The sequence below is a fragment of the Fukomys damarensis genome, unplaced genomic scaffold, assembly GCF_012274545.1.
Source record: "Fukomys damarensis isolate Sample0158 unplaced genomic scaffold, DMR_v1.0_HiC HiC_scaffold_1, whole genome shotgun sequence".
NCBI classification, from domain to species: domain Eukaryota; kingdom Metazoa; phylum Chordata; class Mammalia; order Rodentia; family Bathyergidae; genus Fukomys; species Fukomys damarensis.
The window spans coordinates 45,741,369-45,750,785 of NW_022900913.1; the positions used below are offsets into that span (position 1 = coordinate 45,741,369).

General features: G+C 35.3%; 1 protein-coding gene across 2 annotated transcripts in view; it reads right to left on the reverse strand.

Moving 5' to 3' along the window:
- Ercc8 (ERCC excision repair 8, CSA ubiquitin ligase complex subunit) overlaps positions 1-9,417 on the reverse strand; it is a 71,669-nt gene that overhangs the window by 5,745 nt on the left and 56,507 nt on the right. The gene's annotated exons all lie outside the window — the stretch shown is intronic.

A 9,417-nucleotide genomic window follows, 5' to 3' on the forward strand; every position in this document is an offset into this window, starting at 1 on the left:
AAGGGGAAAAAATGAGAATCAAGACTTGCCATGTAGAGGTACATGATCCCAACAATGAATGTAACTGTACTGTATCCCTAAAATGTACCAATAAACTCAATAAAATTAAAAAAAAAGGTATATTACGAGCTTTGCTTGCTAATGATGTAAACATTTTTTAATATCCTAGCAGTTTTACCAGTGTATCCACATAGTTCAAGTGTCAGAATGGGGGGGGGAGGAGACACAATAAAGAGTGCATTTCTGTCAGTAACAGAGGTTTAAAGACAAATTTCAAACAAGAAGTCATATATTTCCTTCAAAACAGCTAAAAGTCAACAAATAGTTTTATTTAGCTTGCTGCTGCCTAATTGGCTGCTATTCAACACACAAGAGTGAACACTTAACACCTTACCTGCTGAGTTTCCTGTATAAAAGGAAGTGTGGGCTCATGCACACATCACACATCTGTGCGATATGCTGTTTGCTCTTGGCTGAACAACGCTCATTTCCCTTTCCAGCAAAACTTAAGAAATATTACGCTGACTACTATTGAAAATATTCTTATGGGGTGCTAAAACAGACTCTCTCACATACAGAGGGTATAAATTGGTATAACTTTTTCAAGAATAGAATCTCAGTAAATAGCCAAATTTTTGTATACATTCCTAAGAAGTTATGCCCAAATCACACAGAAAATTCAAATTTTATATTATCCATATTAAATTTATCATACAAAAGTGGAACAACTGTCAAAGAATACAGGAAGGATTACTAGTAAACTAACATTGTATTCACATTATGGAATAGTAAGTAGCCATTAAAACTGCTTTTGAAGAATATTTAACGACTTTGGAAATACTCAGGATCTCAAGTGAAAAGAACAGGTTATAAACAAAATACTCAAAATGTTAAAAGGAAAAACAAGATTATGAAACAGTAGGTGAAAAATAATAAAAGGCTAAAAAGAGAGAAAGGGCTAAAAGGGCAACCAAATGTTAAGTGGCCAGGCATGAGGGTACATGGCTATAATCCCAGAAATTTGGGAGTCTTAGGCAGGATGATGGAATGTTTGATATCAACCCTGGTAACTCAGTGAGTCTATGTCTCAAAATACACAATGAATTTAAAAGACTGGAGATAGACTCAGTGTGAAAGCCCCGGGTTAAATCCCCTGTAACACACACATACACACACACACACACACACACACACACACACTCAAAAGTTGTGATTAAAAGACCCTAGATGACTAAGGGCTTTTCTTCTATCAAAAATACATTTCTGCATTTCTACACAAATATTAATAGGCATTTCTTGCCTACTTTAGAAAGCAATTATTTATTTTTATTATTGTATATCTCACAAACTATTTGAGACAGAGTACACTTAGTATTTTTTACTTTAGTAAAGGTTTTGGGTAAAGAAAAAAGATGATAAAGTTTCTTATAGGAAAGATGTATAATATTAAATTAGATATTTATCAAATTTCCAAAATAAAACAAAAAATCCAGGATATATGGTTACACTAACTGTGAATAATGCAAAGATATGCCCAGAGGTTTCATGTTCTTGAGCAATTTAGTTTTCCTACGAAGGTAAGATACATGTCCAAGACAATCTGGTTAATAAGTTTATACAGCAATTCATAAGTACTGACACACTGAGTAGAGACAGCAGACATTCCACAGACATTTAGGAAAGAGCTTGGAAGAGGCAGCACTTAAATTAGGATGGTTAACAATGAACAGTTGGAGGGGTTTGAATTGAACCTTGAAGTTTTGGAGATGGATGTATGAGTTCATAGGGGGAAGTAGACTTTAAAAAAAAAACCTCAAAATTTAAGTTACAAACAGTGCATAAAGAAATTTTTTATATTCCTAAAGCAAAGCAAGTAGTAACATGGGGTAATACTGCCCTTGATTATGTTACTTGTAAACAAGGATGCTTTCATATATGAAATAAAATCAACCCTGGGCAGTGGCACACACTTATAATTCCAGAACTCCAGAGGCTGAGGCAGGAGGATCATTAAATTCAAGGCCAGTCTGGCCTACACAGGGAGTTCAAGGTTAGCCTTGAGATCCTGTCTCAAAACAAACAAATTAGACTGCTATTGATACATTACTACTTCCTCTCTCTCTCATACTGGGAATTGAACCCAAGGTCTTGTACATTCTCGGCAAGCAACAAGTATTGAGTTACATCTCTAGCCCTTACACATTTTTTTTTCTATTTTATTCACTCAATTGCCCAGGTTGACCAAGAATTTATGATTCTCCCATTTCAGCTTCTCCAGTAGCTGAGATTAGCAGATGTGCACTATAACATCCAGTCACTACTATCTAATTCTTAAACCTCATTCAAGATTTACCCAATTGTTCAAAAAATGTCCTTTATAGTTAAAAACCACATGTACTATTATAGTTATCATGACTCATGTTTTCATTTGGGAACAATTTTTTGGTCTCTTTGGCTTTCTTGTCCTTGATAGTTTTAAAAATACACACTAGTTATTTAGGAGAATGTCCTTCAAATTTGGCTTATGTTTCTTCATGATTAAAACTGGATGATGTAAGTTTTCAAGCAATGATAGAGTGATGTCTATCACATCTATTAAATGGGATGTTAATCATGTGGTTAAGGTAATATATGCCAGGTAAAACTAATCTTTGTATTTATTTTATATGGTAGAAGTCAGAGGTTATATAAATATCCAGATCCTCAAAAAGTTTTTAACTCATTAATTAACTTATACCAGCATAGTTTCATTGCTTTCTATTTAAGTCCATGGGTTATAATCTATTATTATCATTTTCATATCAGATTTTTATATTTATGATGGACTTACTATAATTTTATTTTGAGATAGTGAATTTTGTAGAATATGTAACTTGCTAATTTCATTCTGCTACTAAATGGATGTAAAAGCACTACTCTCCTACTTTTGAGATTTACAGTTATTTTCAGAATCCTAATATGTAAAATGAGATAATAATGTGGAGCTTTCTGATGCAATGAACATTTTCTGAGTTCATAGCACATACAGAAATAGTATTTCATAGGAGGCGAGTGGCCCCTGATTTCAGGCTATCCCAGCTATTCCAGGGACAAAGAGGAATTAATACCTTGCCACATTTTTAATCCACTTTAGGCACAGATGTGAAAAAGCTCTGATTTAGTAGAGAGCAACAATTTTAGTCAGAATATCTTGGTTAAATTTTTGGGTGTATCTTTAAGTAAGAGATAGTATTCTAAGAATTTCTTTGAATATAGAATTATGTTTTGTTAATAACTATTGCAGGTTTGAGGCAAGTCATATGATCTCTCCGGAGCTTTAGTGTTCCTTTCTCAGAAACAATACTACAAATATTTAACAACTAGTATATCAGGACACTGACTAATCAGAAGAGATACAGGAATTTCAGGAAAGGGACGGGGGCTGCAGTTATTTGAGAAAGACTGGTGCAATAGCTACTTAGGAGTCAGTAGTATATATAAGTAACTGAATATATTAGTAATATTGTCATGCTATTGTATACTGGCTAAAAGATCAGGCTTATATATCTTATAGCAGAGTGTCTGGCACAAATTAGGTAACTGATATTAATGAATTATTGAAAGGGAGTTTCTCCAGATGATAAAGGTGCTAGTAAAGCTCTAATAACCCATAATTTTCATTCTATCAGTATTTAACTTTCATAAAATTCATCTTCTTAACATATAAAAAGGAGGAAATAACTGTTTTGTTATATGAGACTCATTTAAAGGAGTACATGAGCCCCTGCCGGTGCTGCCATTGCTCCAGTGCAAGGAAGGTGAGATTTGGGAAGGTTGCTCCAAGATCTGCTCTCCTTGCGGCCTGATTGGGCCCAATCTGCAGGACCAGGTAGCCACGCCCTCCCCTTCCTGCATCACCATCAGCTCCAGCGCAAGGAAGGTAGCCACGTGGGTGCCCCTGAAACACCCCCACCCCCGATCTCAGACCTCCTGATTGTGCCAGTCCTTGGATCCTCATAAAGGGTATTTTTCTGAGCTCCCAACTTTGAACATCTTTAAAGAAAGGGCGGGGGAAACCTGTAGTAGAACTGTGTGGAGATCAAATCTGCAGGAAGTCAGGGAACTCAAAAGGGCCTTGCGGCCCAAGGTCAGTCTGCATTGCGGGGGTCTGTCATCGGCTAGCTGAGATAAGGGGACTTAGTTCTGCAAGTTGTTGTGCATGTTGTATATTATGACAGCAGAGCTATAGTTTGAAAGAGGCCCTTCAAATTCTTTTCTTTTTCTTTTCCTCATTCCACTCTGCAAATTCTTTCTTTTTTCTGTCCTCTTTTTCCAACTCAGTCTCTTGCTCCACCATATTATTCCTCATCTCCCCTTCTGTTCCTGCTCCTGCCCTAAATCAGATTTCTTCTTTTATCATTTTTTTCTTTATGTTGTTGTTTTCTTCTGTCATTTTACCTAACTCGAGGGTCAATAGTTTCAAGGGAAAGTGAGCCCCTATTACTGTTAAGGGGATATACTCTTGTCCTTATACTTGCACTCTATCTATCCCTTTTGAATTTAACAATTTCCTAAAGATTGTGTGGTCATTCTATGTCCTCTTGCTTCACTTGAAACCTTCTCCAATTATTTTCCTTATCTACTCCTCTTGTCCTAACTCTGTCTAAGTCCCCATCCTAAATCGTAAATATGCTATATTGAAAAGTTTATTCACTGAAAACATATTTTGGGCTGTTCCTTGATTTTAATTTAATGCACATGGTCTGAAGGTGATAGATTAAAGACTACCACCAAGTGGTCAATTTGCAACTTCTGCTTGATCCTATTGTATTGCTGATTGTATCAACTGGGATAAAGGATTGTGATTGATTTGATGAGTTGTTTTCTCTGATATTATGAAAATGAGAATGTCTATGAGTCATTAGAGACTCAAAAGCTAAAGCACAACTATATCAGGAAGATTTAAGTAATAACCCAGAAATTAAACCAAGGACAACCCAACAACAAAAATAAAAATGAGAAAACACGCAAGACACAAAGACAGACTTCAGGTGAACCAATGACAAAGAGCAGGTAAAGAAGGATGAAAAGTCTGACAGTGAACCACCAGGATACCCTGAACTCATACCACAGGAAGTAACAAAACAGATCAATCAGGTTCTAGAAAAATTCAGAGCAGAAATAATTTCCCAGATAACCATAGAGATAGTGAGCAAAATGAAAGTTATGATTCAAGACTCTACAACAGAAACTGACAAAAAATAGATGAGCTTAGGACCATGATAGAAGTCATGAAGGCCCAGCATAAGAAAGAAATGGAAACAATGAACGCACAACATAGGAAAGAAATGGAATCCATAAAAAAGATATCCAGGATATTAAAAACTCTATTGAAAGTGTTCTCAACAGAATAAAAATGCGAAGATAGAATCTCAGATATAGAAGATAGGACTGAATTCAGTGACCCTGAAAAGAGAGGGCTCTTAAAAACAGTAAGGGTTCATGAGAAATCAATCCCACAACTCCTAGATGATGGAAAGAAGAATAATATAAGACTGATAGGAATCCATGAAGTAGCAGGAGAAAATACAAATGACTTAAAAAAGCTGTCCACAGAATTAATGACAGAAAACTTCCCAAACAGAGGGGAAGAATTTGACATACAGATATGTGAGGCTATATCTAGACATACAATAATCAAGATCCCAGAAACCAAAACAGAATAAAATACTACAAGCACTAAGAGAAAAGAAACAAATCACATGCAAAGGAAAGCCCATCAGAATCAAAGCAGATTTTTCAACACAAACCCTAAGGTCAATGAGAGCCTGGAATGAGGTATTTCAAGTCCTAAAAGAAAACAACCTCCAACCTAGACTGATGTATCCTGCAAAACTCTCTTTCAAAATGGATGGGGAAATAAGATACTTCCATGACAAAGAGCACCTGAGAAACTTCATGAATACCAAACCAGCACTACAAGGAATTCTAAACAATATCCTAGAAAAAGACAATGAAGTTCCCAACACCATGAAGTCCAACAAAGCAAATCAAATAGGCAAGGCAAGAGACTAAAAAGAGAGGGCAAAAAAGTAAAAAGAATCAACAAAAGGACAATGACACGACAATAATAAGTCAGTACATATCAGTTATAATGTCAATGTCAATGGCCTCAATTCACCAATCAAGAGAAATAGACTGGCAGAATGGATTAAGAAGCAAAATCCAACAAAATGTTGTATACAAGAAACACACCTAGTGCAAAAAGAAGCCCATAGATTGAAAGTGAAAGGATGGAAAACAATTCTCCATGCAACAGGAGCCCAGAAAAAAGCAAGGGTAGCTATCTTATTCACAAAGTAAATTTCAAACCAAAACTGATTAAAAGAGACAAAGAAGGCCACTACATCCTTATAAAGGGAATAATTCAAGAGGTAGAGATGACAATCATAAACATATATGCACCACATATTAATGCCCCCAACTATATAAACAAATATTAAGTAATACGAAAAATCAAATAATCACTAATACAATTGTAGTGGGGGATCAAAATACCCACTATCACAAATAGACAGATCATCTAGGCAGAAAATCAACAATGAAATACTAGAACTCAACCAAGCTTTTGAACACATGGACTTAATAGACATCTACAGTGTTCCACCCCACAAAATCAGAATATATATTCTTTTCAGCTGCACATGGGTCATTCTCCAAGATAGATCCCATACTAGCTCACAGAACAGGTTTGAATAAATGCAAAAGAATCAAAGTTATTCCCTGTATATTATCAGATCAGAGTGCAATCAAGCTGGAGATCAATAGCATAAGAAACCGTAGGAACTTCACAAACACATGGAAACTGAACAACAATCAGAATATATATTCTTTTCAGCTGCACATGGGTCATTCTCCAAGATAGATCCCATACTAGCTCACAGAACAGGTTTGAATAAATGCAAAAGAATCAAAGTTATTCCCTGTATATTATCAGATCAGAGTGCAATCAAGCTGGAGATCAATAGCATAAGAAACCGTAGGAACTTCACAAACACATGGAAACTGAACAACACTCTCCTGAACAATCAATGGATCACAGAGGAAATTAAAAAAGAAATCAGACAGTTTTTACAAATAAATGAAAATGCCAGTACAACATACAGGAATCTATGGGACAAAATGAAAGTGGAAAATTCATAGAACTGAATGCCCACACTAGGAAAACAGAGCGAGCTCAAATGAACAACCTAATGATGAATCTTAGACTCCTAGAAAAACAAGAGCAAGAAAAACCCAAAGCTTGTATAAGAGAGGAAATTATAAAGATTAGAGCAGAAATCAATGCAATGGAAACTAAGAAAACGATACAAAAAATAAATGAATCCAAGTTAGTTTTTTGAAAGAATAAATAAAATTGATAAACCCTCAGCTAACCTTATCAAAAAAAGGAAAGAAAAGGCTCAGATCCATGCAATCAGGAATGAAAAAGGCGAAGTCACAACAGATCCAAAAGAAATCCAGAGCATAGTCAATACCTACTTTGAGAACCTGTACTCTAATAAAATGGAAAACACAGAAGAAATGGACAGATTTCTAGATACTTATGAGTGACCAAAGAAGATAAAAACATTTTAAACACCCCAATCACAATCAGTGAAATTGAAAATGTAATTAAAAATTTACCAACAAAGAAAAGCCCAGGTCCTGATGGATTCACTGCTGAATTTTACAAGACATTTAGAGAAAAACTACTGCTATAATTCTTCAAACTTTTTAATGAAATTGAAAGGGAAGAAATACTTCCAAATTCATTCCTGGAAGCAAGTATCACTTTGATTCCCAAACCAGGGAAGGATGCAACTAAAAAAGAGAACTACAGGCCAATCTCCTTAATGAATATAGATGCAAAAAACTTTAATAAGATACTAGCAAAAAGAATACAGAGGATCATCAAGAAGATCATACATCCTGACCAAGTCAGATTTATTCCAGGGATGCAAGGATGGTTCCACATACGTAAGTCAGTAAATGTAATACACTATATTAACAAAGTTAAGGACAAAAAACATATGATCCTCTTGATAGATGCAGAAAAAGCATTTGACAAAATTCAACACCTATTCATGATAAAAACCCTGCAAAAATTAGAATAGATGTTCTATATCTCAACTTAATAAAGGCTATCTATGAAAAACCAACAGCCAACATCATATTATATTACGAAAAATGGAGAACCTTCACATTAAAATCAGGAAAAATAGAAGGATGCCCACTATCACCACTCCTCTCCAATATAGTTCTGGAAACATTAGCCATAGCAATTAGACATGAGAAAGAAATTAAAGCAATAAAGATAGGAAAGGAAGAAGTTAAACTGTCATTATTTGCTGACGATTTGATACTCTACATTTAAGATCAAAAACTCCACCAGAAGACTTCTATACTTAATTGCCACTTTTAGCAGAGTAGTTAGATACAAGCTCAACACCCAAAAATCAAAAGCCTTCCTGTACACAAATAACAGACTCACTGAGAGAGAAATTAGGGAAAGAATTCCTTTCACAATAGCATTGCAAAAAATGAAGTATCTAGGAATTGGTTTAACAGAAGCAAAAGACCTCTACACTGAAAACTACAGCATTCTGAAGAAAGAGATCAAAGAGGATATAAGAAAATGGAAAAGTATCCCCTGCTCCTGGGTAGGAAGAATCAACATAGTGAAAATGGTCATACTACCAAAACTGCTATACAGATTCAATGCAATGCCAATTGAAATTCCAACACTATATTTCACAGAACTAGAAAAAAGAATCCAAAAATTCATTTGGAACCATAAGAGACCTAGAATAGCAAAAGCCATCCTAGGCAACAGAGATACAGTAGTGGGTATAACAATTCCCAAGTTGAAACTATATTACAAAGCCACTGTGATATAAACAGCATGGTACTGCCAAACAAACAGACCTGAGGATCAGTGGAACAGATTGGAAGGTACAAAAACAACTCCAGATGTACTCAGCTATGTCATCTTAGACAGAGGAGCTGACAATCCCCACTGGAGGAAAGATAGCTGCTTTAATAAATGGTGTTGGAAAAACTGGATCTCAACCTGCCATAGATTAAAACTAGACCCTTGTCTTTTACCATGCACTAAAGTAAAATCCAAGTGGATTAAAGATCAAGAAATTAAAAGGAGGTGAAAAAAAGTAAAAAGAGTCAACAAAAGGCCAATAACATGTCAATAATAAGTCAGTACATATCAGTTATAACCAGCAATGTCAATGGCCTCAACTCACCAATCAAGAGAAATAGACTGGCAAAATGGAATAAGAAGCAAAATCCAATAATATGTTGTATACAAGAAACACACCTAGTGCAAAAAGAAGCCCATAGACAGAAAGTGAAAAGATAGAAAACAATTCTCCATGTGACAGG